The sequence below is a fragment of the Triticum dicoccoides genome, chromosome 7A, assembly GCF_002162155.2.
Source record: "Triticum dicoccoides isolate Atlit2015 ecotype Zavitan chromosome 7A, WEW_v2.0, whole genome shotgun sequence".
Taxonomy (NCBI): domain Eukaryota; kingdom Viridiplantae; phylum Streptophyta; class Magnoliopsida; order Poales; family Poaceae; genus Triticum; species Triticum dicoccoides.
In genome coordinates, this window is record NC_041392.1 from 80,883,309 (window position 1) to 80,898,305 (window position 14,997).

Below are 14,997 nucleotides of genomic sequence, written 5' to 3' on the forward strand. Positions count from 1 at the left end.
CCGGTTGTTTTTTAAAAAATCTCCCCTCCCCCTCCCTTTGAAAAAAAAAATTGAGTCGACTGATGGCGCCATTTATTAGAGACATTAAAACTGTGCATTTTCCCAGCCATCTCAGGCCATTAGCCTTTGTGACCGTTGGATCTTTAGGTTTGGCTGTTTTCCATCGTTTGATTTCCTGTGAACCCCGCGTAGCCTAACATCCGTCGCTACGAACGAGCGCTATCGTGGTGGGCTGCTCCTCCGATAACAATTTTGGGAGCCTCCTGTGAATCGTTGTCCGATGTGGGCCAACCAGCCCATCTAACATCTCCATCCACCCGATCCAGAGCGAGGATAGGCTCGGGCGTTGCTCGACGCATGGTCAGCTCGGTCGGCATATCCAACTAGAGGATCAGACCGGTTGAGCGGAGTGGAGGATGCGTGAGAGGCGAGGCGTGCTCACACGCCCTTCTCGGCCGCGGGGTGAGACCATGCGTCAAGATGGTTCGAGCCTCCCGGACCGGACGCCGATGCAGATGGAGGCGAAGCATCAGCGGACTCTTCGGCGACGAAGGCGAGTAAAACTGATCCCCATGATTCAAGAAGGTAATCAATCGTCAGTTGCAGGGGCATTCATCATCGATGACGATGTGCGCCACTCACGGGCCACGGCGGCTACTAAGTGGAGGTAAGCGTTTCTTCCTTTGAGCCTGCATCGAATCCATTACCTGCGCCTGCATATATACTTCCTCTCCATCTTGCACAGCCATGGTGCTTGGGTAGGTTGCGCTCTATCTACATTATTTCCTTACCTGATCCTCCTTCTACCCATCAACATTGTCCTGAACCTCCCTCTCCCAATTTTGTGCAGGTGCTACTCATCTTCTTTGTGGTCGATCCATTCAGGCTCTTGGGTGTATAGAAAATGCAACCGAATTCATTACGTGTGCCTGCAGATGGTGTTCATTCTTGAAAATTGGTTTATTCTGATTTGGTCATTTTATTTAATTGACAATCTGATGGCTCCGGGAAAGGTGATAATTTCGCTTTGACTACCATACTTCATGTTTCCATGTTTTAGCATTTATCTGTTGCTTAGATATATTATATGTCTTCATACCATGGAACTGTTTATTGCGCCACAATTATTTACAAAAGAACAGGAAAATGTGCAACAGAAAAATGTAGCCACCCATCGAGTGTTAGTGTTGTCAAAAGGTACCATTCTCCTTTTATCCCGGTGCGCCTTTTTGCCATTGCTTTGTTCCCCGCATTCCCCATTTTATGTAAATTGCAACACGGATTGACAATAATGCTCCTTTCAAGCATGGTTATTCCAGCAGCGAGTTTTTTTTTTGCGATTATTCTAGCAGCAAGCTTGGATGGTGTTTAAACTTAGGAGCCTTATAAATGTAACATCTGAACCTCTTCTTAATCAAACCATGCCCTTCTCATATTTAAAAACTTTTATTATGAGCTAAATAATGTAACATGGCTTCTACATGAATTTTCGTGATGGAGCGATCTCAGGAAGAATACGAGATTGGTAATTCTCACTTCTGACAGGGAATATAAACCTCAGTTCTTACCTTGCTGTGAAACTGAGATACTTAGTTAAGAATTACTGGTGACCTTCGGATGGGAGACGAGTTTTTGTGCTTGTCACTGTTCAATTTAATTTCTAATTAAAATGTACCTGTGACGGATTTGTCGAAGCAGGTTTCTTGGACGTCTACATTAGAAAGTACACAATGAGAATTTTTCAAGTCTTGGATTCAGTCATTTCTAAGTTTGTTTTGGCCAACTTGAATGTTTCTTGGCATAGATATGCTTATATATTAGAACATGCTAACGGGGGGTGTTTACTGTTTACTTTATACATTTTACTTTTACTTTACTAAATGGCCTTACGAAATTCCCCCAGAAATTTTATTGATGCGAACACCTATTTTTCTACGGCAGCAACCAAACATATTAGTCAATTATGAAAATAAGAAACATTGTGTTGTTTTGAGAAGGAATCTTTTATCTTCCTAATCAATTTTTGGTGTTCCCCATTTTGCTACAGATTTGTTTCAAGTCACTATTGCAGAATAATGGAGAGGGAGTAGGCTTTGGAAGCTCATGTATTTGGTTTGGCTTAAAAAATTTGGCGTCTGAGAAGTTTAGAAGCTGCTAGGTAAGTGCTAATTATATCGTGTTTTGTGCTGATTAACCTGATGCCTTTTAGATTTTAAGCCTTTTCTGTGACTTAAGGTTACCTTTGACCTTTATCCTTTTGCATGAATTGAAGATATTGCTGAAGCCAAAGGCTTTGTTGTTGTTGTTGTTGTTGTTGTTGTTGTTGTTGTTGTTGTTGTTGTTGTTGTTGTTGCGGAAGGCTACGCCTATTGCAATTAATGAGAATTACCGGTCATCTGGCATTTTAAAAATATGTCCTGAAATTGTACCATGGTTTGTAAATTTAATATTTTGAATGAATGATTGTTATATTGATATGCATACATAATTTTTATTTCTTACTTACCTTCTGTCTGTCATTACCCTGTATGCAATTATGTAAACTGCTTTGGTAATTGGTATCCCCCTTAAATATTGTTGTTTTCTGTCAAATTTATATTTACCTAATGTATGATTGCATTGTTCATGGCTATCAGGTTATATCCAACACAAGATTTGACTCTCCTGTGGATGGCAGCAATGCAACCCACTCTATATCGAGGCAATGTAATTTGAAAATTTTGAAGTTTTATATATTTCCATTTTCTTATGAAAATTCCCTCTTCGATCACTAACCAATATGCAACTTAACTTTAATGTATATGTATTTACATCAAAACAGACGGACACAGCAACGTGCGTCATCGATGATCTAGTGAATATTAAGGAGAACCTGCTAGAGAAGACATTGTTGCATCAGTGATTGAAAGGTTGTACCAAGTGTCCAAGTTGCATAATTTTTGTTGGTTTCACCCAAATTGTCTTTACTGGCCCACCGAAAAAGGACTATGACTATGATGTGATGGGCGCTCTAAGAATACTAACTAAACCCTCACACCCCATCATCTCATCTTCCTCTTGAATGCTCGTAGCTAATATATGTCCCTTTCCCCCCTGCATCCACCTCAACTCTGCACCATCTCACTACTACTTCGCTATCGCCTACATCAAGTTCAGGCACGAACAAAATCCAACTTGAGTTATTTACCCATTCTGTCAAAACAAATCCCAAACCTTGTGTATGCCAACATTGGCTCCAAACGCCTCCAGACATCTCTTGCATGTACCGCCTAAAATATTCATCTGGACCTGGATATGTCTTGAGATTCATCTCCATTAACTCAGTTTTTATCAAGACGAAGGGACTAGGAAAGCGAGCATCTTGTTTTGCAACAATAGGTTGTACCATAAGTTGGCACCGACACACATGGAAACTGTTGGGGAACGCTGCAGAAAACAAAAATTTTCCTACGGTTTCACCAAGATCCATTTAGGAGTTCATCTAGCAACGAGTGATCGGATTGCATCTACATACCTTTGTAGATCACGCGCGGAAGCATTCAAAGAACGGGGATGAGGAAGGCGTACTCGACGTGATCCAAATCACCGGAGATCCTAGCGCCGAACGGACGGCACCTCCGCGTTCAACACACGTACGGTCAGCGTAACGTCTCCTTCTTCTTGATCCAGCAAGGTGGAAGGAGAGGTTGAGGGAGATGGCTCCAGCAGCAGCACGACGGCGTGGTGTTGATGGAGCTGCAGTACTCCGGAAGGGCTTCGCCAAGCACTATGGGGGAGGAGGATGTGTTGGAGAGGGAGAGGGAGGCACCAAAGATCAAGGTCAGAAGTCCTCCATCTCCCCACTATATATAGGAGGGCCAAGGGGGGGCGCCGGCCCTAGGAGATCTAATCTCCTAGGGGGGTGCGGCCAAGGGGAGGAATCCCTCCTCCCCAAGGCACCTAGGAGGTGCCTTCCCCTCCTAGGACTCTTCCTTTTAGGGTATCCCCCACCCTAGGCGCATGGGCCCTAGGGGGAAGTGGCGCCCCAGCCCACTTTGGGCTGGATCCCTTCCCACTTCAGCCCATGGGGCCCTCCGGGATAGGTGGCCCCATCCGGTGGACCCCCGGGACCCTTCCGGTGGTCCCGGTACAATACCGGTGACCCCGAAACTTGTACCAATGGCCGAAATAGCACTTCCTATATATAATTCTTTACCTCCGGACCATTCCGGAACTCCTCATGACGTCCAGGATCTCATCCGGGACTCCGAACAACATTCGGGTTACTGCATATACATATCCCTACAACCCTAGCGTCACCGAACCTTAAGTGTGTAGACCCTACGGGTTCGGGAGACATGTAGACATGACCGAGATCGCTCTCCGGTCAATAACCAACAGCGGGATCTGGATACCCATGTTGGCTCCCACATGCTCCTCGATGATCTCATCGGATGAACCACGATGTCGAGGATTCAAGCAACCCCGTATACAATTCCCTTTGTCAATCGGTATGTTACTTGCCCGAGATCCGATCGTCGGTATCCCAATACCTCGTTCAATATCGTTACCGGCAAGTCACTTTACTCGTACCGTAATGCATGATCCCGTGACCAGACACTTGGTCACTTTGAGCTCATTATGATGATGCATTACCGAGTGGGCCCAGTGATACCTCTCCGTCATACGGAGTGACAAATCCCAGTCTTGATCCGTGTCAACCCAATAGACACTTTCGGAGATACCCGTAGTATACCTTTATAGTCACCCAATTACGTTGTGACGTTTGGTACACCCAAAGCACTCCTACGGTATCCGGGAGTTACACGATCTCATGGTCTAAGGAAAAGATACTTGACATTGGAAAACTCTAGCAAACGAACTATACGATCTTGTGCTATGTTTAGGATTGGGTCTTGTCCATCACATCATTCTCCTAATGATGTGATCTCGTTATCAATGACATCCAATGTCCATAGTCAGGAAACCATGACTATATGTTGATCAACGAGCTACTCAACTAGAGGCTTACTAGGGACATGTTGGTATCTATTATTCACACATGTATTACGATTTCCGGATAACACAATTATAGCATGAATAAAGACAATTATCATGAACAAGGAAATATAATAATAATGCTTTTATTATTGCCTCTAGGGCATATTTCCAACAGTCTCCCACTTGCACTAGAGTCAAGAATCTAGTTACATTGTGATGAATCGAACACCCATGGAATTCTGGTGTTGAACATGTTTTGCTCTAGGAAGAGGTTTAGTCAACGGATCTGCTACATTCAGGTCCGTGTGCACTTTACAAATATCTATGTCTCCATCTTGAACATTTTCACGAATGGAATTGAAGCGACGCTTGATGTGCCTTGTCTTCTTGTGAAACCTGGGCTCCTTGGCAAGAGCAATAGCTCCAGTGTTGTCACAGAAGAGCTTGATCGGCCCCGACGCATTGGGTATGACTCCTAGGTCGGTGATGAACTCCTTCACCCAAATTGCTTCATGCGCTAGCTCCGAGGCTGCCATGTACTCCGCTTCACATGTAGATCCCGCCACGACGCTCTGCTTGCAACTGCACCAGCTTACTGCCCCACCATTCAAAATATACACGTATCCGGTTTGTGACTTAGAGTCATCCAGATCTGTGTCGAAGCTAGCGTCGACGTAACCCTTTACGACGAGCTCTTCGTCACCTCCATAAACGAGAAACATTTCCTTAGTCCTTTTCAGGTACTTCAGGATATTCTTGACCGCTGTCCAGTGTTCCTTGCCGGGATTACTTTGGTACCTTCCTACCAAACTTACGGCAAGGTTTACATCAGGTCTGGTACACAGCATGGCATACATAATAGAACCTATGGCTGAGGCATAGGGGATGACACTCGTCTCTTCTATATCTTCTGCCGTGGTCGGACATTGAGCTGAGCTCAATTTCACACCTTGTAACACAGGCAAGAACCCCTTCTTAGACTGATCCATATTGAATTTCTTCAATATCTTATCAAGGTATGTGCTTTGTGAAAGACCTATGAGGCGTCTTGATCTATCTCTGTTGATCTTGATGCCTAATATATAAGCAGCTTCTCCAAGGTCCTTCATTGAAAAACTCTTATTCAAGTAGGCCTTAATGCTGTCCAAGAGTTCTATATCATTTCCCATCAAAAGTATGTCATCTACATATAATATGAGAAATGCTACAGAGCTCCCACTCACTTTCTTGTAAACACAGGCTTCTCCATAAGTCTGCGTAAACCCAAACGCTTTGATCATCTCATCAAAGCGAATGTTCCAACTCCGAGATGCTTGCACTAGCCCATAAATCGAGCGTTGGAGCTTGCACACCTTGTCAGCATTCTTAGGATCGACAAAACCTTCCGGCTGCATCATATACAATTCTTCCTTAAGGAAACCATTAAGGAATGCCGTTTTGACGTCCATTTGCCATATCTCATAATCGTAGAATGCGGCAATAGCTAACATGATTCGGACGGACTTTAGCTTCACTACTGGTGAGAAAGTCTCATCGTAGTCAACCCCTTGAACTTGTCGATAACCCTTAGCGACAAGCCGAGCTTTATAGATGGTCACATTACCATCCGCGTCTGTCTTCTTCTTAAAGATCCATTTATTTTCTATGGCTCGCCGCTCAACAGGCAAGTCAGTCAAAGTCCATACTTCATTTTCATACATGGATCCTATCTCGGATTTCATGGCTTCCAGCCATTTGTCGGAATCCGGGCCCGCCATCGCTTCTTCATAGTTCGAAGGTTCACTATTGTCCAACAACATGATTTCCAAGACAGGGTTGCCGTACCACTCTGGTGCGGAACGTGTCCTTGTGGACCTTCGAATTTCAGTAGGAGCTTGATCAGAAGTATCTTGATCATCATCATTAACTTCCTCTCTAGTCGGTGCAGGCACCTCAGGAACATTTTCTTGAGTTGCGCCATTTTCCGGTTCAAGAGGTAATACTTCATCAAGTTCTACTTTCCTCCCACTTACTTCTTTCGAGAGAAACTCTTTCTCTAGAAAGGATCCATTCTTGGCAACAAAGATCTTGCCTTCGGATCTGAGGTAGAAGGTATACCCAATAGTTTCTTTAGGGTATCCTATGAAGACGCATTTTTCCGACTTGGGTTCGAGCTTTTCAGGTTGAAGTTTCTTGACATAAGCATCGCATCCCCAAACTTTTAGAAACTACAGCTTAGGTTTCTTCCCAAACCATAATTCATATGGTGTCGTCTCAACGGATTTCGACGGAGCCCTATTTAAAGTGAATGCGGCAGTCTCTAAAGCATATCCCCAAAAAGATAGCGGTAAATCGGCAAGAGACATCATAGATCGCACCATATCTAATAGAGTGCGATTACGACGTTCGGACACACCATTACGCTGAGGTGTTCCAGGCGGTGTGAGTTGTGAAACTATTCCATATTTTCTTAAGTGTGTGCCAAACTCGTGACTCAAGTATTCTCCTCCACGATTTGATCGCAGGAACTTGATTTTCCTGTCACGTTGATTCTCAACCTCACTCTGAAATTTCTTGAACTTTTCAAAGGTCTCAGACTTGTGTTTCATTAAATAGATATACCCATATCTACTCAAGTCATCAGTGAGGGTGAGAACATAACGATAGCCACCGCGAGCCTCAACACTCATTGGACCGCACACATCAGTATGTATGATTTCCAATAAGTTGGTTGCTCGCTCCATTGTTCCTGAGAACGGAGTCTTGGTCATTTTACCCATGAGGCATGGTTCGCACGTGTCAAATGATTCGTAATCAAGAGACTCTAAAAGTCCATCAGCATGGAGCTTCTTCATGCGTTTGACACCTACGTGACCAAGGCGGCAGTGCCACAAGTATGTGGGACTATCATTACCAATCTTACATCTTTTCGTACTCACACTATGAACATGTGTAGCATTACGCTCGAGATTCATTAAGAATAAACCATTCACCATTGGAGCATGACCATAAAACATATCTCTCATATAAATAGAACAACTATTATTCTCGGATTTAAATGAGTAGCCATCTCGAATTAAACGAGATCCTGATACAATGTTCATGCTCAAAGTTGGCACTAAATAACAATTGTTAAGGTTTAAAACTAATCCCGAAGGTAAATGAAGAGGCAGCGTGCCGACGGCGATCACATTGACCTTGGAACCATTCCCGACGCGCATTGTCACCTCGTCCTTTGCCAGTCTCCGCTTATTCCGCAGCTCCTGTTTTGAGTTACAAATGTGAGCAACCGCACCGGTATCAAATACCCAGGAGCTACTACGAGTACTGGTTAGGTACACATCAATTACATGTATATCACATATACCTTTCGTTTTGCCGGCCTTCTTGTCCGCTAAGTATTTGGGGCAGTTCCGCTTCCAGTGACCACTTTCCTTGCAATAAAAGCACTCAGTCTCGGGCTTGGGTCCATTCTTTGGCTTCTTCCCGGCAGCTTGCTTGCCGGGCGTGGCAACTCCCTTGCCGTCCTTCTTGAAGGTTTTCTTACCCTTGCCTTTCTTGAACTTAGTGGTTTTATTCACCATCAACACTTGATGTTCCTTTTTGACTTCTACCTCTGCTGATTTCAGCATTGCAAATACTTCAGGAATGGTCTTTTCCATCCCCTGCATATTGAAGTTCATCACAAAGCTCTTGTAGCTCGGTGGAAGCGACTGGAGGATTCTGTCAATGACCGCGTCATCCGGGAGATTAACTCCCAGCTGAGTCAAGCGGTTATGTAACCCAGACATTGTGAGTATGTGCTCACTGACAGAACTATTTTCCTCCATCTTACAGCTGAAGAATTTGTCGGAGACTTCATATCTCTCGACCCGGGCATGAGCTTGGAAAACCATTTTCAGCTCCTCGAACATCTCATATGCTCCGTGTCTCTCAAAACGCTTTTGGAGCCCCGGTTCTAAGCTGTAAAGCATGCTGCACTGAACGAGGGAGTAGTCATCGGTACGTGCCTGCCAAGCGTTCATAACGTCTTGTTCTGCAGGGAGAACAGGTGCATCACCTAGCGGTGCTTATAGGACATAATCTTTCCTGGCAGCTATGAGGATGATCCTCAGGTTCCGAACCCAGTCCGTGTAGTTGCTGTCATCGTCTTTCAGCTTGGTTTTCTCTAGAAACGCGTTGAAGTTGAGGACTACGTTGGCCATTTGATCTACAAGACATATTGTAAAATATTTAGACTAAGTTCATGATAATTAAGTTCATCTAATCAAATTATTCAATGAACTCCCACTTAGATAGACATCCCTCCAGTCATCTAAGTATAACATGATCCGAGTTAACTAGGCCGTGTCCGATCATCACGTGAGACAGACTAGTCAACATCGGTGAACATCTTCATGTTGATCGTATCTTCTATACGACTCATGCTCGACCTTTCGGTCTTCTGTGTTCCGAGGCCATGTCTGTACATGCTAGGCTCGTCAAGTCAACCTAAATGTTTGCATGTGTAAATCTGTCTTACACCCGTTGTATGTGAACGTTAGAATCTAACACCCGATCATCACGTGGTGCTTCGAAACAACGTACTGTCACAACGGTGCACAGTTAGGGGGAACACTTTCTTGAAATTATTATGAGGGATCATCTTATTTACTACCGTCGTTCTAAGCAAACAAGATGCAAAACATGATAAACATCGCATGCAATCAAATAATAATAGTGACATGATATGGCCAATATCACATAGCTCCTTTGATCTCCATCTTGGGGTTCCATGATCATCTTGTCACCGGCATGACACCATGATCTCCATCATCATGATCTCCATCATTGTGTCTCCATGAAGTTGCTCGCCAACTATTACTTCTACTACTATGGCTAACGCGTTTAGCAATAAAGTAAAGTAATTTACATGGCGTTTCTCAATGACACGCAGGTCATACAAAAATAAAGACAACTCCTATGGCTCCTGCCGGTTGTCATACTCATCGACATGCAAGTCGTGATTCCTATTACAATAGCATGAACATCTCATACATCACATATAGATCATTCATCATTCATCACAACTTTGGCCATATCATATCACAAAGCACTTGCTGCAAAAACAAGTTAGACGTCCTCTAATTGTTGTTGCAAGTTTTACGTGGCTGAAGTAGGGTTCTAGCAAGAACGTTTTCTTACCTACGTGAAAGCCACAGCGTGATTTGTCAACTTCTATTTACCCTTCATAAGGACCCTTTTCATCGAATCCGCTCCAACTAAAGTAGGAGAGACAGACACCTGCCAGCCACCTTATGCAACTTGTGCATGTTAGTCGGTGGAACCGGTCTCACGTAAGCGTACGTGTAAGGTTGGTCCGGGACGCTTCATCCCACAATACCGTTGAAGCAAGATAAGACTAGTAGCGGCAAGAAAGTTGACAACATCTACGCCCACAACAAATTGTGTTCTACTCGCGCAAGAAGAACTACGCATAGACCTAGCTCATGATGCCACTGTTGGGGAACGTTGCAGAAAACAAAAAATTTCCTACGGTTTCACCAAGATCCATCTAGGAGTTCATCTAGCAACGAGTGATCGGATTGCATCTACATACCTTTGTAGATCACGCGCGGAAGCGTTCAAAGAACGGGGATGAGGAAGGCGTACTCGACGTGATCCAAATCACCGGAGATCCTAGCGCCGAATGGACGGCACCTCCGCGTTCAACACACGTACGGTCAGCGTAACGTCTCCTTCTTCTTGATCCAGCAAGGGGGAAGGAGAGGTTGAGGGAGATGGCTCCAGCAGCAGCACGACGGCGTGGTGTTGATGGAGCTGCAGTACTCCGGCAAGGCTTCGCCAAGCACTATGGAGGAGGAGGATGTGTTGGAGAGGGAGAGGGGGGCACCAAAGATCAAGGTCAGAAGTCCTCCATCTCCCCCCTATATATAGGAGGGCCAAGGGGGGGCGCCGGCCCTAGGAGATGTGCGGCCAAGGGGAGGAATCCCTCCTCCCCAAGGCACCTAGGAGGTGCCTTCCCCTCCTAGGACTCTTCCTTTTAGGGTTTCCCCCACCCTAGGCGCATGGGCCCTAGCGGGAAGTGGCGCCCAGCCCACTTTGGGCTGGATCCCTTCCCACTTCAGCCCATGGGGCCCTCCGGGATAGGTGGCCCCACCCGGTGGACCCCCGGGACCCTTCCGGTGGTCCCGGTACAATACCGGTGACCCCGAAACTTGTCCCGATGGCCGAAATAGCACTTCCTATATATAATTCTTTACCTCCAAACCATTCCGGAACTCCTCGTGACGTCCAGGATCTCATCTGGGACTCCAAACAACATTCAGGTTACTGCATATACATATCCCTACAACCCTAGCGTCACCGAACCTTAAGTGTGTAGACCCTACGGGTTCGGGAGACATGTAGACATGACCGAGATCGCTCTCCGGTCAATAACCAACAGCGGGATCTGAATACCCATGTTGGCTCCCACATGCTCCTCGATGATCTCATCGGATGAACCACGATGTCGAGGATTCAAGCAACCCCGTATACAATTCCCTTTGTCAATCGGTATGTTACTTGCCCGAGATCCGATCGTCGGTATCCCAATACCTCGTTCAATATCGTTACCGGCAAGTCACTTTACTCGTACCGTAATGCATGATCCCGTGACCAGACACTTGGTCACTTTGAGCTCATTATGATGATGCATTACCGAGTGGGCCCAGTGATACCTCTCCGTCATACGGAGTGACAAATCCCAGTCTTGATCCGTGTCAACCCAACAGACATTTTCGGAGATACCCGTAGTATACCTTTATAGTCACCCAATTACGTTGTGACGTTTGGTACACCCAAAGCACTCCTACGGTATCCGGGAGTTACACGATCTCATGGTGTAAGGAAAAGATACTTGACATTGGAAAACTCTAGCAAACGAACTATACGATCTTGTGCTATGTTTAGGATTGGGTCTTGTCCATCACATCATTCTCCTAATGATGTGATCTCGTTATCAATGACATCCAATGTCCATAGTCAGGAAACCATGACTATCTGTTGATCAACGAGCTAGTCAACTAGAGGCTTACTAGGGATATGTTGGTGTCTATTATTCACACATGTATTACGATTTCCGGATAACACAATTATAGCATGAATAAAGACAATTATCATGAACAAGGAAATATAATAATAATGCTTTTATTATTGCCTCTAGGGCATATTTCCAACAGAAAGTTCCCTTCATCTGGAGCCACCTCTGCATGCACCTCCCATGGAAGTTTTGTCTCCATGTCATCTCCTTCCATGCATATGTCATGGCCTCCTAACAAGCATAAAGTACATTCTTCGCCATCACATGGTTCCTAGATCGGTTTTAGCACCTATGCGTCATGACCGACATTGGCAAATCATCTCCAACTCCAATGGTAGTGCAAGATTCCTCGAGGCCGGGTTGACGTGGTTCCATGTCAAAAATTACCCCACACGCTACCAAAACACACAACTTCAGTGGCTTTGACATCAGTGTGACCACCTGACCGACCTATTTGATTCAGCTAGGAAGTGTGAATCTGACTTCGTTTGATTCTTGGAAGATGGTTTTCGCGGGTGGTATTTACAAAGAGGAAAGGACATGCAGTAGTAGGAGTCCGTCTCGTTTTTTGTGTTACTGATCGACGACTCTGATTTAGTTGCACTAGCAAGTTACGTACAAGGGATATTTTCATTTGTGTTTCTAGGGTACTACCTATGTCTTACTTACATCACCAATGCATAATGTTAAGATTAGGAATATGAGTGGTAAGAAAGCCGAAGATAAGATGGATAAGAAGTCAGTAAATTGGGAGGGGAGGTTCATGTCCTATGTTGCTAACTTGTGTTTTCTTAGATCATGTTTATCTTCCTTATTACATGATGTCAATGTTCCATATTGCTATTTTACATAGTGCAATATTTTAATGAAGATATTATTGTGGCAAGATAGTGACGATTCTCATAAATATACTTTAGTTAAATGGGAGGAAGTATGTCAACATGTTGATCAAGGAGGTTTGGAGCTAGTGGGTCTTGGGATTATGAATGTATGTGTATTAAGCAAATGGTTGTGGATACTAGAAAAGGAGGAGGTTAAGGATAGGAAGATATTAAGAACAATAATTGTGGTAATTTCCTTGTTAATGTTAAAAGCAAACCAGGACATTTTTATGCATGGAATTCTTGTTGTATGAATAGTTATTTTACAAATTCAGTTTGAAAAAAATGGGGGAATGGTAAGAACATAAGGTTCTCGAAGGATAAATGGTTGGGGGATTATGCTCTGTGTAGCAAATTCCCTAGATTGTATAATTTTAATGTTAGTTTTAATACAACAGTAGCTAACATCTTAGAGGAGAGATGGAATAATATTCATTTTAGGATAAACATTAGGGGTGAATTAGCTTAATCATGGCAGCAACTGCAAGACTTGTGTGTTAGAGTGATGTTAAATGAGGAAAATGATAAATGATAAATGTGTTTGGACTTTAAATAATTCTGGTAAATTCTTTGGTAATTCTATGCATTTGATGTTAAAAGCTCTGCAAGTGAAATGTCCATTTGGGAGACTATGGTTTATAGAAGTACCTTTGAAGATTGAAGTCCTTTTGTGGTTGATGTTTAGGAATAGAATTCTTACTAAAGCTACTTGTTAAAAAAAGGTTGGGTAGGGAGCAGTAAATGTAAACTTTGTAGAAAGGAAATGGTGGACTACTTGTTTATACATTGTTCTTTGGCTAGATATGTGCGGGGTTAGTTAGCTGTGCTCTGGGTATCCATATGGATTCGAGTTATGTTAGAGAAATATGTGTGCAGGTTGTGAATTTTTTCTAGGAAATACATATGTTTATTAGTAGTGGGAGTGGCAACGGTAATTTGGGCTATATGTAAGTGTAGGAACAATGCTTTGCTTTAACAATGTTCACCCTTATGATCCTAGTAGTGTAATTACTCAGACTACTTACCGGTTAGAGTTTCAGTCTGCTTTACACAGAAACAAAAAAAATATGAGGGCTGCAAGTCAAAGGAGCAAAGCTGCTATTACAGGTTCCAACTTATATATACAACATGAGGAAAGGCCGGGCTCCGTTCATCTTGTGGATTGCTGGATGAGCCCTGAAGATTGGTGTGCATTTCTGGAGAGTTGTCGTTGAAACTGGAGGATTTTGGTGGGAACATTGCTAGAAAGTTATGCTGGTACACCAAGTGAAGTCTGTTGTGGCGTAGTGCTTGTTTCCAGTTCGAGTTGGAGGCTTTATATTATAGCATCTCCAACCGCGTCCTCAACACGCCTTTCTCAGGTGATTTTTTCGCACCGGCGCACAAAAATCGGCCCAGCCGCGTCCCCATAAGCCTAATTTTCGCCGGCTCGGGCCAAATTTGGCGCCGGCGAACCCAAGACGAACCCGGCGCGCTGGGGGGCGCTCGGGCGCGTCGGGCGAAACGGTTTTGGCGCGAAAGAGCCACGGGCCCACCGAGTCAACGACACTCGCCTCGTCATCCTCAGAACGCCTCGGTTTTCCGCGGGAAATCAATGCCAAGGCTGCCGCCGGTCAGCCTTTCATTGATTCCTTACCACGGGACGGCGACGCCTTACTCCCCGCGATGCGTGCACACGCCTCCCCGGCGGCTATAAAAGCGCCCCCCTCCCTCGGGTGGCCACAGACGCCCGCGACGAGGAGGTCATCGTCCTCGACGACGACAACGACGACGGCGCACCACCCGCACCGGTCCGCCAGGGCGACGCCGGCTAGGGGTCTAGCAAGGGCGGCGTCCCGTCAAGCAGGAGAAGGCCGGTGACAACGACGGCAACTTCGCCAAGCTCACTGCGATCTTCGCGCCATAGAATAGCATTAAATTTGTTATGTAATTAAAACTATGCTATAAAATGTCATTTTCGCCGAACTTTAGCCGAATTCCTATTTTGTATATAAAAAATGTCACCTTCTGGGGGCGACCCTGGGGCCGGCACGGGCCCCCACGCCGATTTTAGCGCCGGTACGCCCCCATGCG

General features: G+C 44.8%; 1 long non-coding RNA gene across 1 annotated transcript; it reads left to right on the plus strand.

The window, feature by feature from the left end:
- Positions 1-398: 398 nt before the first annotated feature.
- LOC119334390 lies at positions 399-2,701 on the plus strand. The gene is made up of 3 exons (XR_005161307.1): positions 399-667; positions 851-2,158; positions 2,637-2,701. It is a non-coding gene; the product is annotated as an uncharacterized LOC119334390 (long non-coding RNA).
- Positions 2,702-14,997: the final 12,296 nt, after the last annotated feature.